Source organism: Cynocephalus volans, chromosome 9 (assembly GCF_027409185.1).
Source record: "Cynocephalus volans isolate mCynVol1 chromosome 9, mCynVol1.pri, whole genome shotgun sequence".
Lineage (NCBI taxonomy): Eukaryota > Metazoa > Chordata > Mammalia > Dermoptera > Cynocephalidae > Cynocephalus > Cynocephalus volans.
Window position 1 is genome coordinate 133,666,824 of NC_084468.1, and position 16,526 is coordinate 133,683,349.

Here is a 16,526-nt window from a genome sequence, read left to right on the forward strand (position 1 = left end):
GTCAATCCTTATGAAGGAATGAAGCAACAAGAGGTGTGGTGGCAAGATAAGAAAAGGGATCATTTACAAAGGTGACCCCATGCTGGGGGATCTTCAAGTGTTAGCGAACACCTCTGTACTAGGTTCAAAGTACTATTTGGAAATGGTAATATGCATTGCCAGAAAAACTAATTTGCATCTTAAGTAAACATGTTCTTCTGTGTCCCTTGCTCTTTGCCAGCTCTCAGAGAAAAAGCATTTAGCTATCTTCCAGTGTAGTGATTCCTTGATTAATGTATTTTCTGGAAACCAAGCTCGGCATAATGAAGGCAGCCATATTGAAAACAAATAGACTGAATCCCATGTAGCAGCCCTGGCATGTATTATAGAGTTTATCAGCAATGCAATTGTTAATCTGCTCAAGTGCATCAGAGAAGGGACAAAGTCACCTTCCTTCACAGCTTCTAATATTTATTCTAAATTAAGCTGGCACTAGGCAAAATGACAAAATCAGACAACTCTGTTTTCAGATTTTGTAGGTTTCCTTTTCAGTACCCTTAAACTTGTCTAAGGATGACCATGACCCCCTTCAAGAACTACATCACACATGAGAACTTGAAGTTTACAAGTATGCTCCCCACAATGAACTTGTAGAGTAGTTACAGAATGAGTAATTCCCTTTCAAAAGATACAAAGTGGGGTGGAGGAAGACATAAAACCTAAGTGATTTGTCCAAGGTTACATTATAATAAAGCTCAAAATAGCAACAAGAATCTAGGTATCCTAGGGTAACCTCATGTTAAAACGTTATTATAGTTTGGTGGTAAGAGGAGGGAAACAATAAGATCAAGTTAGAATCCTTTTCAGTTAGGAACTGCATTCAGCCTCTGGTTACAGAAGCTTATGATAACAATGATTTAAACAAGACAGATTTTTTGTTTTGTTTTGTTTTCAAATAAAGGAGGCAGGCAATCAAAAGCTCATATGGTGACTCCATTATCAACAGGGACTGAGGTTCCATCTATTTCTCTGCTACACCATTCTCAGTGCTTGTCTTCTATCCTCAAGGTAACCTTGTGGCCCAGATGGCTACTGTGAGCTACGCATCCTTGTTCCTGGAATGGGGGAGAAGGAGATAGGGGAAATGACCATTCTATTCATATGATTTAAAGCCCCCTTTAAATCACTTCTCTGGAAACCCCACTAAACAACTTTTACATGTATCTCATTAGCAGGCTAGAGGAAGTACCTTCATAGGTGGACACATTGCCACATCCTGAGTAAATTATTTATCCTGTCTAGGTCTCAGGTTCCTCATCTACTTCATAGGATTGATATGAGGACTAAATGAGAAAAATTCATATAAAACCTGGCACCCAATACACAATAAATATTAACTCATTATTATTTGATTATCCTAGTCCAGTGCTTTTCCAAATTCCTTTCCTACTTTAATTTCCTCTCCATTTCCACTTGGAAAAGAATTTACATTAGTCATCTGTACCTGCTGATAGAGTACTCTGGTGTGAATGAGTCTTATTCATAGGTTATCTCAACCAGACATATGTATTTCATGTCTTTCTTTTCTAATTATGAAATGAAATTGTGTGCCAGATATCAGCACACATCAGGTATTTTGGACAGAATTAGGGTGGAGGAACTGAGCTTACATTCCCCAACAGACAGGGCTTAAAGACAGTCCCAGTGTATGTATCTTTGCAGAGACTGAAAAAACTAAGCAAGTGCTATGGTTTGAAAGTTCCCCCAAAACTCACTGAGGCTTGATCCCCATTTTAACAGTGTTAAGAGGGTGGGACTATATAATATTTGAAAGGTGGGGCCTTTTGGAGGTAATTGGATCATGAGGACTCTATCCTTATGAGTGTAGTAATCCATTAACGGATTGATGGTTTAATGGATTATCAGGGAGTTGACTGGGGGTTTATAAGGAGGGGAAGAAGACACGTGAAAATGTGCTCTTGCTCAGCCCTCACTACGTGATTCAGCCCTGCTCTGCCACAGGACTCATAGAATTTACACCAAGAAGGCCCTCACCATATGTGCTCCCTGGTCCTTGGACTTACCAGCCTCCAAAACTGTAAGAAAAAAATTGTTTCTTTAAAAATTACCAAGTTCCAGGTATTCTGTTGTCAGCAACACAAAACGGACTAATATGGGAAGTAAAAAAGAATGTTCTCTCCCATAAAAAAGAATTCCAAAAAATTTATGTAGATACTCCACCCTTAAAGAGGTATAAGCATAACCCCTTACTCCTTAAGTGTGGGCTGCGCATAGTGAGTTCCTTCACTTTCTGCAGTAGAGAAGGGAGGAAAAAAGAATAACTTCAGAGTAGAGAAATCTAACAAATACTATTTCTCCCAGGTAAGCAAGTGCAATATCAATAGTGACAAGTCATGTTAATAATAAGTACTCTTGATATGTGATAAAAATTGCACTTTACCTCTGTTGTCTTCCTATCAAACACCCATAACCCTGTCAGATCATGAGAAAAACATCAGACAAATCCCAACAGAGAGAGACAATGCACAAAATACCTGATTGGTACTGTCAAGGCCATCAAAAGCAAAGAAAATCTGAGAAACCATCATAGCCAAAAGGACCCTAAAGGAAACATGACAACTAAATGTAATGTGGTATCCTAGATGGGAACCTGCATCCCAAAAAAAGGACATGAAGTAAAAACTAAGGAAATCTGAATAAAGTATGGACTTTAGTTAATAATATATCAATATTGATTCATTAATTTTAACAAATCTACCATACTAATGTAAGATACTAATAATAGGGAAAACTGGGTATGGGCTGTATGGGAACTCTCTGTACTATCTTAAAAATATTTCTGTAAATCAAAAAACATCCTGAAAAACAACGTTTATTAGAGAAAAAAAAAATAGTCCACAGCCCCCTATCCCCACCCCAAGCACCCATCCCTACCAAGGGCAAGCTCATAGCTCCTGAAGGTGAGGCCTACAGCTGTTGAGGAGCAGGAACTGTTATTCCAGCTTCTAAACAAGGAGGCTGGGCCTCCACCATAGCCTTCTCTTTCCTGCCCTGTGTGGGGCTATGCAAGCTTCTTTCCCAACCTTAACCCTGCCCTACGCTCTGAAGCTACTAGAAATGTATTTTCAATTTATACTTAATTGATAACACTTCCCTCATAAATATGTTGAGTAGTATAAATTCCCCTGGAACACATCCCTTGTCTTCACTAATGAAGTGGAACACTGCCACTTTATCAGAGGAGCTACTATCTTAAAAAGGGTCCTGCAGGACAACTTAGGCTAGATAACTTACGCAAAAGGAACTGCCCTTTCCAGGGGAAACAATGTCTTGAGCTTTGCATCTTTGGCTTCTCCCTCACCAATGGAGCAGTTCACAATGAGCCCAGGAGGAACTCCTCAAGGTCTAACTTAGCACATTAGCAAACATCTATAAACCAAGTCAGAAATTATTTTTCTTCTCATCTCCTAGAATCAAAAAATGTAAAGTTGGAAGCCTCCTTCTTTCAATTAAGAAAACAAAGACTAAGGCCCAGAAAGATGCTGTAAACTGCTGGAGGCTAAAAAGCTAATTCAGAGAGACTGGATTAGAATCAAGTGTTCAGAGGACTGGTCTCTAAGTATCATCGGATGAAAAGCTGAAATGATCAGAGGGAAAACAGAGTGAGTATGTTGTTCCCAGAACGTAATATACAAATGAAGTTATAGAAGTGCTGGATGAATAGGGTCAGGGGAGTTAAAAACAGAATGAAGGGAAGTGTTCTGGTTAAAAATAGGTCGTAAGATCATCAACTTACATCTGATTTGCTGAAACCACTTTGAACATAATTGCTTATGTCACAAGAATGAGCTTTTCATTTGTGATGATAGAGAAAAGCTAAACATCACTACCAGGCCATGTTAAAATAATTTGGATGGCTTAAGGAATGCCAAATGAAGAACTAGTCTCAGTCTTTGGAGGTTTTATAGAATTAAGATATTTCCAAGAGATACATGAACTCCAAAGCAAAGCAACTACATTTGATTATTAAATGGTTGCAGATTTACCTTCTTTTTCTCTGCCAACATGAAACCCACAAGTATTTCCAAGTAAAGGAAAATGTAGACTCAATTAAGTGTCAGGTATTTGAACAACAATAACAAAAAGTAGACATAAAATAAATGCTAATAACTTCATAGGTATTTAATATGTGCCCGGCCTGGCCATGTTCTAAGGGCATTATATATTAACTCATTTAATCCTATGCAATATGTTTTCTTATTATTCAAATTTAGAAATACAAATTAAGAATAAAAGCACAGAACTTAGGTAACTTGTCCAAGAGTGCACAGTTAGCAAGTAGTGAGCCAAGAAATGAACCAAGATAGTATGGTTCAACTAAAAGAAACTCTAGTTTGTGACATGCAACACACAATAGAGGTAAATGAGGTTCAGCTATACCTAGCTGTGTAATTTTAGGTGACATCTAAAATTTGAGTCTCTGTTTGCTCACTTTTAACATGGAAATAATAAAACTTACCCTCTTCCCTCTCAGATTGTTGTAAGACTCAAATTAAATGTTGTTATGAAAGCCTTTCCTTAGCATAAAAACACCAATTAAATATAAAGTACTTCTAAAATATAGCAAGCAACATGCAGGTATAAACATGTGGAATATCAATAGAAATCGACTTTTATTAGCAATTAGTGTGATAGCCTGGAAAAAAAACATGAACTTTCACTTCAAAAAGACCTGAATTCAAATTCCCATTATTTACTAGCTGGGGGACCTTGGGCAAGTTGCTTAAATGTTTCTAAGCCTCAGGTTTTTCAATTATAAAATGAAGATAATAATACCTACCTCCCAGGGGATATGAGAAGCACCTAGTACATAGTGAACACAGTGAATGTTATTCTTTGCCCTCATACTGATATTAAAGTTATTTTACTCAAAGCACAACAGACAAATTACATCAGTCCTTCCAGAGTTTACCATAAACACATTAAAATCCAGAGTGTATTTATTTAGTATTTATTAAGCCCTACTATATGCCTACCATCCTTCCAGATGTTTGGGGGAAGACCCAGAATTTTGTATACCCTCCCGTTGGAGAAACAGTATAAAAATGTTGCAGATCAGTCAGAGGTTCTGATGAAACCTATGTTTCTGATGAAAGCTATGGCACTTCTCCCCAAGGAAAGCTACAAAACTTTTAGGAGACAGTAAAGAAGATATAGAAAAATATTTTTATGACCTTGGGGTAGGGACGGTGTTCCTAACTAACGGTGGAGGGGGATACAAATTACAAAGGAAAAGATTCGTAAATTCATCTACATTAAAATGAAGAATTTCCACATCAAAAGAAACCATGAAGAAAATGAAAAAATAAGCCACAGAGTGGAAGAACATATTTGCAACACATATAACCAACAGAAGTTGAGATTCCTGGATAAAAAACTCCAACAAATCAATAATTTTTTTTTAAAAAGGACAAAAAGTATGGTATACAATGAAAATAAACTATAAGTAACAATATGAATAAATCTCACAAAGAACGTTGAGTGAGAAAAACATGGCATTTGGTCTGAAGCAGTGATGATATTAGTATAAATAACATTATCAGTAGCATTTATCCTCCCTTCTCTCCATCTCCCAAGGTCACTGGCAAGCTGTCCTTCCACTAGAGTGACTGTGCATCCTGATTTGCTTAGTAGGATCAGGAACTTTCAGTTTTAAAAGCTGGGACAGTCCCGGGAAAACAGGGAAGAGTTGGTCACCCTGTCTTCTGCCTATTCTCCCCTTACCCTTCATATCTTGCCCTTGACTAGCACTAACAAGCACTAGCACAGTAACATTAACATCGAACTTAGTTGTGCAGATAGGGATGAAGAACAGTCAATCAGTCAATGACACAAAGAAGAAAATCAAGAACAAAGAATGAAGTCCATTATAAATGCTAGGCTGTATAAATCAACCACGAAATCCTTAAACTACTGAGGAAACCCACAATGGAAACTAAGTCCTACGTGCTCCTTTTGGAGATCTCCATGCTTATCTCATGGTTTCTCATCTGATCTGGTCAAAATGACAACAGATTAGCCAAAGGAACTATTTCTTAGAATTCACAACTCTGTTGGGGTGTGATTTTGCTCTTAATTACATAGAGTTTGCAAAGAGCAATACCTTTTTGAAACAGCAGCATCAATGCCAAATGGGAACATACTAAAAATGAAAATTCACAGGCACCACTTCAGACCAACTGAATCAGACACTACAGTGATGGAGCCCAGCAATCTGTTTGTATAACCCCTTCAGGTGATTCTGATGCATGCAGCTAAAGTTTGAGAACCACCGAATTAGTATACCCACATCTCCTCTTCCTTATTTGTGATTGACACTCAAAGGATTAGTAGAACACTCCAAGAATTCAGGTGTTCTTTCTAGCTTTTATATTACCACTCTATGTCAGGTCTTGCAATTAAGGACCTTGGACCTGCAATTAAGGACCACCATCAACAGTAAATATTTCACATGGTATCAGATTCACAACACATTAGCATCAGTGCATAAAACTCAAACAATGGTATCCTCTCTGCTCTCTACTCACCTTTCCTATGTTGCTCATAAACTAATCTCATGAATCATGAGCTTCTACAGAATTAACCTTCACTAAACTGACCCTCAGCACTTGGTTGCTCCTGTAATTCTGCAAAACGTCAACTGGGCTTTTCATTTATTTTAGTGTCATGTCGAAGATATTTGGTTAAGCTGGAAAAACATAAGTTTTATGAATAAGGTAAGCACCAAATCAATTATCATCCCATAGTGGAAGAAGAAGTCATGATTACCCAAACCTGAATTTCTTAACATCATTTAAAAAACACATTTATTTCCTACAGATGTAGTACAAAGACTGTCCTTCTGAGATCAAATCGTGCCTGGGGCTCTTTGTTTTTGAATGGGAAGAATTCATTCCAGACATTTCATAATCTCAAGTCATTACCTGTTTTCTGCTGGTTTAATAAAAACAATGGTCATCTCAAAAAAAAAAAAAAAAAAAAAACAGGTCATGGCACTAAAGAATACATACAGGATAATACTGTTTATATGAACTTGTAAAATAGGTAGAACTACACAATATTGTGTATGGATGCATATGCGTATAGTAAAATTGTACAGAAAAGAAAGGAAATAATAATCACAAAGGTTAAAAGCAAAAAGTCACCTCTAGGGGAGGGAGAAGGCTATGTCTGGGAAGGGTGAGAGTCTGCTTCTAAGGAACTCATAATATTCTATTTCTTAACTTGGGTATGGGTTACAAGAGTTCTCACTTTATAATTTACAAATTTTATATGCTCTTTTGTATGTATTTGGCAAAAATAAACAGATGCACTTACACAATCATACCTAAATTTTAGCAGGGAGAGATATTAGAGTTCACATACTCCCTCAAGTCCATAAACCCCAGGTTTATGGTATCAAGTTATGTGAGACCAAAGAAAAGGAAAATCTTTAGATTGTAAAGTGGTGGGGGAAGGAGGGAGCACTGAGAACAGGACAAGTGAAAGATCAGAAAGCAGCAGCAGAAGAAACATTAAGCCTCTGGGTCAGTTCACATTCTCACTTGGAAGAGAGCAACGTCTAGCACAAGACATAACTAACCAATGCCCAAGCTTGGTAAGGAATGCAATGGTGTCTGAAGAACATGTTAACTAATGAGAGGGAAAAGAAGCACAGCTTGTAAAAAATGTAAACTATTAGACAATTTATTCCAAAAGAAAACCAAAAATTTCAAGTTTAACCTTCTACCCACTCCAAAATATTGCTGTCCTCTCACTTGTTATGTAAGTTTCACTACAATAAAAAAAAGAAAACTGCAAACACCAATTTCTGAGTGCAAAAAGTACACAATGTCAAGTCTCAGCATAATATTATCACAGAACCTAGAAAAGTCTTGGCCAGCCTTGGGAAATTATGGAACTGGTAAAAACAAGTTACAAAATGCCTTGGAATAAATGCACATACTGCAAACTAAATGATAAACATACATCTGGATCACATCTAGTCTGAACTCCAATACAACTCTTCACAGTACAGTCCCTTGTGAGAGTGAGGTTTTTTGCTGAAGGCAATAGGAATCCAAGGTAGCCTATACACTGTTTAAATCAATAATTCAATGGACATACATTTTTGTAAAGTTCTTTGTATTCTTGCAAGAAATATTTACTCATACCCAGCAATTACTCATTATTTCACTAGTTTGGGGTTTACACTGAACAGAACATTATTATATATAAAAAATTATTTTCAAAACAATCGGTGTTTATGTAGACAGCCAAATACCTTATTTTGATGAAAAGTCCTATAGTGATGGGCATAGGGAAATATTTTTAACGTTACAAAATTCTACCAAGAGCACCAAATTGACTATTCCTTCAGGTTCCGCTCAAGTTCATTCCTTTCATTCCATTTTCTACCCTCCATTTGTTCCCCCAGACCAATTATCTCCTTTAATTTTCCAACTTCCTCATGGTGGTTATGGAAGCCACACAGAAGAGCTTCTCCATGGCCTGATGGAAGAGTCACTACGTTCCACTTCGTAAAGAGGCTCTTAACGAACAGCTCTCATCTGAATTTTCCTCACTTCTCTATCTCCCTTTTGTTGTCATCCTCTAGGTTTGTTCTTCCCTCGTTTTGAGATAACTGGGGTTACCCAGTTGGAACCAAAGGCCAAAGAATTGCCTCTCTATTGTTTGACTGAAAAGCCGCTCCAGAAAGAGGGAAGGGGTGTGGATCTACCCTTATCCACTCTTTCATTTATGGGCCAAATGTCTGGTCCGTGACGTTTTTCTTCACCCCAAAACACAAGATCATAAAAGTAATGACAGGCCCAGAAATGATTCAGTCCAAAGGAAGTGCTTTTGGACTGTTATATTCCGACTTCTCCTTCGGGGGTGGGGTGGGGGTGTCTCTCACAAACTAACGTCCTACAGAAAACCGGTGAACTGCGCAGAGGGAGGAGGGAGAAGGCCACAGGTCCGAAGTCCACGGGGCAGGAGACAAGACTCGACCCGCTGCCAGCACGTGGTGTGACCTGGTTGCGGCGGCGCAGGCAAACCCATCCGCCGCGATCACGGTCCACCGAGCCGGCCTCTGACTCACCCAGAGATAAGTAATCGCCCGGGCCACAAGTTTCAAGCCAGCAGCTCCGGGATCGAGTGTGCACGGCAATTTTGGAGTTTCGGCTCCAGGGCCACTCGCAGGTAGACACCGGTTTGAATTTCCTGGGGCCCGACCCGAAAGCGAGGAGGACGAGGGAAAGGCCACACTCTCCGTCCACCCCGCCTCCGACAGTGAGAGGTGCCGGTCTCATCCGGCCGGGGGGAGGGAGCTGCCGCCGTCCGGGGCAGGACCCGCGCGGCCCCGGAGCGCCCAGCCCTCGGTCCCCCCGCTGCCCCTCGCGCCGCCCGAGCCCCGCGCCTCTCACCTGCGGCCGCGTGGCCCGACAGCGCACGGCCCCGGGCGCGGCGCGGACCCCCGAGCTCGCGGCGCTCGCGCAGCTCTTCCTCCTCGTCCTCCCGCCGCCGGCCCTCAGCCATGGGCGAGGCGCCGAGGCTCAGCCGGGGGACGGCGGGCGGGCTGCGGGCCCCGGCGCCCCCGTCCGCGGGCAGCGCGCGCCCCACGCCAGCACCCTCGGGGCGGTGAAGACGGCCCCCGGAGAGGAGAGGGCGGCGGCGGCGGCGGCGGAAACGGCCGCTTCTGCGAACTCCACCTGCGGCCGGCGCGGGCCGAGCCGGTTTCCCCGCCTCCTCAGGCGCACACCGGCGGCCTCCTGCTCCCTCGGCTTTCCCTCTCCCTTCCCCGCCCTTACAGTTGCAGCCCGGGATCGGGCGGGTTCGGGCCCGGCCTCGCCTCCTCGGGGAGGGGTTACGGGCCGCTAAGGCCGCCCCCCAGCCACACACGCTGGAAACACCCGCTCGACCAAAAAAAAAAAAAGTGTGCAAAATAAATAAATGGGATAGGACTGGGAAAAGAGGGTGCCGGGCCTCTTCCTGCCCTTTCACCATATTCTGGCGTCAACAGGAAACCCATTTGCTTGACACTTAAACAAAAGGAGGAGGGACCTACCCCGAGCCGGACTCGGAGAGATGGGCCAGCTGGGAGCCGCTGAGCTGCAGAACAGACGTGGCTCGGAGTTGTGTAAAAACATCTGCGATGCACATATTTTTCTTTCCCTCTTTTCACCTTCGAAGATGTAGTCTCGCTAGAGCACAGAAGATTTTTAGGACGGTGAAACTACTCTGTATGATACTATAATGGTGGATACATGTCATTATATGTTTGTCCAAACCCACAGAGTGTACACCACCAAGCGTGAGCCCGCGTGTAGACTATGGACTTTGGGTGATAATGACGTGTCAATATAGGTTCATCAATTGTAACAAATGTACCATCTGGTGGGGGGTGTTGATAATGGGGGAGCTTAAGCATGAGTGGGGACATGGGAGAATATGGAAAATCTCTGTACTTTCAGCTCGATTTCGCTGTGAACCTAAAACTACTCTGAAAAATATAGTCTAATTTAAAAAAAATAGTAAATAAAACCTCACTGTATTACAGATAGTTTAGGGTTAGGAAATGGCCACAATCCCTAGAAAGACAGGAAGTAAATGTGTTTACGGAGCTCCATTCCTGATTATTTGTACAGAGGTAATTTGGCCAGTTGGCAGGAGCACTGGCTCTGGAGTCAGAAACTGTAATTTGAAGAATTTATCTGTGGGACCTACCCTCATGAAAGTTTTTCAAAACTGGAAAGAACTGTGTACAAAAGTAATGATGTGTATCTTTTTAATACACATCTTGGGTTTAGTATGCACTACATACTTTTACACAGAGAGGGGCAGAGTCTGGAATCTCACAAAAAGATACCTAAGCAGCAGGCCGAAACGGTTGCCTGGACATGAAACCTTAGGAAACTCCTGCGTGGGATGTGCAGGCCTTCATCTTCAGCCTCTTGCTCTATTTCTGCTAGATTGTGAGAGCTCCTAATGTTCAGCATGTAAGAGAGAAAAAGAAAGGGAGAAAAGGGTCACTGAAAATAGAATTGCCTGCCATAGCTGAGGGCTGTTTCTTTACCTTTTCAATAGTGGTTGTTGCTGGCTGAGAAAACCTTTCCGCTTTTAAGCAGATAAGAACCACAATTGATTTTGTGGAATTGAGGTCAAATCCACAAGTTAAAACTTTGTTACTGCACAAGCAGTTAAATAAGTAGACACTTGAAGAACTGGAAATTAAGCCAGCCAAAAAAAAAAAAAAAAATTCTGAACCTTTGGGGTTGTTTTAAGCGTTTGAGCTCACTTTTGCTGGCTGGCAGTTACAAGGAACTGAACCCTTGACCTTGGGGTCACAAGGCTGTCCTCTAACCAACTGAGCTAACCAGCTGGCCTTGGGCTCACTTTAAATGAAAGTATATTGTCACTTGTATTCAAGGACAGGAATAATTTGGAGGCCCCTACCTTGACAATACCATAGTATCACTAAGCTATTGGGGTCAGTCTCTACTATTATTCAGAGTCGTAGTTTGGAAAGGCCTGAAAGCTGTTCTGTATCTTCCATTCATTCAGAGCTTTGGGAATCCACACCCTTTTGGGGTGTATGCTCAGATGTGCTCTGCATTTAGCAAACATTATGGTAACTATTGTGTGCCAAGTACCACACTACTTGAGTGGGGAGACTCAAAAAAAGGAAAGAAATATTCACTGTTGGGTCTTATGGTAGGTGGCTTTTCACATGTTTTTTCATTTTATTTATTTTTTTCCTTTTATTATTATTATGTTTATTTGTATATATTTATGGGGTACACAGTTGACTGTCAGTATACGTGATGATCAAATCAATATTATTAGCATGTTCATTACAAATCATAATTACTTTTTGTGTCTCTTACCCAGTTACTCCCTATACCCTCTCCACCTCCCCCTTTTCTACCTCTAGTAACTATAGGTCTGTTCCCTCCTTCTGAAAGCTCAACATTTCATTCTGGTCTTTCTTTCTTTGTTTGTTTCTTAGCTCCCACTTATGAATGAGGACATGCAGTACTTCTCTTTGTGTGCCTGGATATATTTCACTTAACATAATTTTCTCCAAGCTCATCTATGTTGCTGTGAATGGCAGAATTTCATTCTTTTTTATGGCTGAGTAGTATTCTGTTGTGTATATATACCACATTTTCCTTATCCAGTCATCTGTCGATGGATATTTAGGTTCATTCCATGTCTTGGCTGTTGTAAATAGAGCTGTGATGAACATGGGAGTATAGGTATCCCTTTGACATGATGATTTCCATTCTTTGGGTATATACCAGAATTGGGATTGCTGGATCATATCACAGTTCTATCTGTAGTTGTTTGAGAAATCTCCATACTGTTTTCTGTAGTGTCTGTACTAATTTATAGTCCCACCAACAGTGTAGGAGTGTTTCCCTTTCTCCTCATCTTTACCAGCATTTGCTATTCTCAGTCTTTTTGATAATAGCTAGTCTAGTAGGGGTGAAATGATATCTCAGTGTGGTTTTGATTTGCATTTCCCTGATGCTTAGTGTTGCTGAGCATTTTTTCATATACCTGTTGGCCATTTGTATATCTTCCTTTGACAATATCTATTCAAGGGGCTGGCCAGTTAGCTCAGTTGGTTAGAGTATGATGTTGATAACACCAGAGTCAAGGGTTCAGATCTCCACACTGGCCAACTGCCAGAAAATAAAAAAATAAAATAAGAAGTAGAATACATATGAAAAATGTCTATTCAGCTCCTTTGCTCATCTTTAGAAAAAAATGTTCCCTTTTCCCAATAGAAGAGAAATCTCTACCCAGTTTACCACAAAATAAGGCAAAATTTGTAAGTATAATAAAGATATAACTTTAGACAAGGATGCCAGGATAATAAAATGGGGGAGGAATTGTCTTTACAACTGGATATCCATATGCAAAAAAATGAATTTGAACTCTAGATTATTCCATATACAAAAATTAACTCAAAATGGATCATAGACCTAATTGTAAGAGTTAGAACTGTAAAACTCTTCAAAGAAAAAATAAGATTGAATCTCTGTGACCTTGGGTTAGAAAATGATTTCTTAGGTGCAACACCAAAATGCATAAATGACAGAAGAATAATAAGTTGGACCTAGCCAAAATTAAAACCATTTGTGCATCAAAGGACACCATCAAGAAAGTGAAAAGTCGGGCCGAGCCCGTGGCGCACTAGGTAGAGTGCTGCGCTGGGAGCGCGGCGACGCTCCCGCCGCGGTTCGGATCCTATATAGGAATGACCGGTGCACTCACTGGCTGAGTGCCGGTCACGAAAAAACGACAAAAAAAAAAAAAAAAAAAAAAAGAAAGTGAAAAGTCAAAATGGGAGAAAATATTTGCAATTCATATATCTGTCAAGGGACTTGTATTCAGGATATATAAAAAACTTGCAATTCAACAACGTTTTTTTCTTTTTTTTCTTTTTGCCACTGGCAGGTATAGGGATCCAAACCCTTGACCTTGGTATTATAACACCACGCTCTAACCAACTGAGCTAACCAGCCAGCCCTCAACAATAATTTTTTAAAAACTCAGCCCGATTTAAAAATGGGTCTTTTAAATAAATAAATAAATAGATAGATAGATAAATACATAGATAGATAAATAAATAAATAAATAAAAACGGGTCTTCTCCAAAGAAGGTATACACAATGGCTAATAAGAACATGAGAAGATGCTCAACTTCATTAGTCATTAGGGAAATGTGAATCAAAACCACAGTGAGATACCACTTCACACCCACTAGGATGGCTAAAATAAAAAAAGATAGACAATAATCAGTTTTGATGAGGATGTGGAGAAATTGCAACTCCCATACATGGCTGAGGGAATGTAAATGGTACAGCCAGTTCGAAAAATAGTTTGGCAGTTTCTCAAAAAGTTAAACATAGAGTTACCATATAACACAGCAATTTCACTCCTTAGGTATGTACCCAAGAGAAATAAAAACATGTCCACACAAAAACTTGCACATGAACGCTCATAGTAGCATTATTCATAATAGCCAAAAAGTGTATACAACCAAATGTCCATCAACTGGTGAGTGGATAAACAAAAGTGGTATATTTATACAGTGGTGCATTATTCAGCCATAAAAAGGAATGAAGTACTGATACATGCTACAACATGGATGAACATTGAAAATATTGTGCGTAGTTAAAGAAGTCAAAGACAAAAGATTATTATGACACACGATTCTATTTATATGAAATATCTGGAACAGGCTAATCCATAGAGACAAAAAGTTGATTAGTGGTTGCCAGGGCTAGGACAGACTGGGGAGTGACGGCTAGTGAGTGCAGGGTTGTTGGGCGGTGGGGGGTGGGGGGGATGAAAATATCCCAAAATCAAGAGTAGTGATGGTTGTACAACTTTGTAAATATACTAAGGGATGGGCCGAGCCCGTGGCGCACTCAGGATAGTGCAGCGCTGGGAGCGCAGCGGCGCTCTCGCCGCAGGTTCAGATCCTATATGGGAATTGCCGGTGCACTCACTGGCTGAGTGCTGGTCACGAAAAAGACAAAAAATATATATATACTAAGGGATAAATTTATGGTATGTATTATAGCTCAGTACAGCTGGGTTTTTTTTTTTTTTTTTTAAAGGTATAACCAACTCACCATAAAAGCACAGAAAACAAAGACCAGAGAGAGGATTACACTCCAAAGTCATCATATTGAAGTAGAGAAAGCACATAGGAGTTACAAGTAATAACAATTTAACAATGTGAAAGAAAAGCAAAGGTGTGGCCAACTAGCAACTAAATAAACATGCCAAAACATCCTAATCACCCAAGTGACACAACAAGAGCCAAACCCATAGAAGGAAAATGATAAGACACTTGGAATGTAAAGACGAATAGTTGAACAAGATTTGCCCTCTAAGCTTTAGGGTATTAAAAACAATTTTGTGGCTGGCCAATGGTTACAAAATTACAATTAGATAGGAGGAAAGAAGAGAAGGTTCTTTTTCTTTTTTTCTTTTTTTTTTCTTTTTTTTTAATATTGATAACATTTATGTAACACTTACTTTATGCCCTCCATCCTTTTTTTTTTTTTTTATCGAAACATAATTGTGCATATCTGTGGGGTACAGCATTCAATATCAATACCTGTGTGCAATATGATGCCCAAGTCAGGATAATAAGTATATTCAACATTACACAATGTAATCATTTTTGTGGCCCTTTAACAATTTCTTGCTGACACCTCCACCCTTTCCCCCCTCTGGTGGCCTCTGTTCCTTTCCCTCCATTTGAAAGTTCAACAAATTGGGCTGGCCTGCGGCTCACTCGAGAGAGTGCGGTGCTGATAACACCAAGGCCATGGGTTCGGATCCCCTTACTGGTCATCTTTTTTAAAACAAACAAAAAAGAAAGTTCTATGAATTATTGTGATGGTTGTATCTTTCTTTCTTTCTTTCTTTTTATTTGTGCTTTTTATTAGCTTACACTTATGAATGAGATCTTGCAATATTTCTTTTTCTGTGCCTGGCTTATTTCCTTAACATGATTTTCCCTAAGTTCATCTATGTTGCTGCAAATTGCAGAATTTTTCTTTTTTATGGCTAAGTAGTATTCCGTGTGTATATACACACATTTTCCTTATCCAGTCATCTGTTGATGGTCATTTAGGTTGGTTCCAACTCTTGGATATTGTAAATAGAGCTGCAATGACATGGGAATGCAAATATCCCTTTTGACATGATGATTTCCACTTCTTTGGGTACATACTCAGCAGTGGGATTGCTGGATCGGATGGCAGTTCTATCTGTAGTTGTGTGAGGGAGCTCCATACCATTTTCCATCATGGCCGTACAAACTTATAGCCCCACATACAGTGTAGGAGTGTTGCCTTTTCTCCGTATTCTCACGAGCATTTGTTATTCTCTGTCTTTTTGATAATGGCCGGTCTAAGTGGGGTGAGATGATATCTCAATGTGGTTTTGATTTGCATTTCCCTGATGCTTAGTGATGTTCAGCACTTTTTCATGTGTCCATTGGCCATTTGTATATCTTTCTTTGAGAAATGCTGGGCCGGCCCGTGGCTCACTCGGTAGAGTGCGGTGCTGGTAACACCAAGGCCGCGGGTACGGATCCTATATAGGGATGGCCAGTTCGCTCACTGGCTGAGCGTGGTGCTGACAACACCAAGCCAAGGGTTAAGATCCCCTTACCGGTCATCTTTAAAAAAAAAAAAAGAGAGAAATGCCTATTCAGTTCCTTTGCCCATTTTTTAATCGGGTTATGTGTTTTTTTACTGGTAAGTTGTTTGAGTTCCTTATATATTCTGGATATTAATCCCTTGTCATATGCATGGTTTGTGAATATTTTCTCCCATTCTGTAGGTTTCTTTTTGCTGTGTTAACCATTTCCTTTGCTATGCAGAAGCTTTTCAGTTTAATATAATCCCATTTGTTTATTTTTTTCTCTTGTTGCCTGTGCTTTTGGGGTCTTG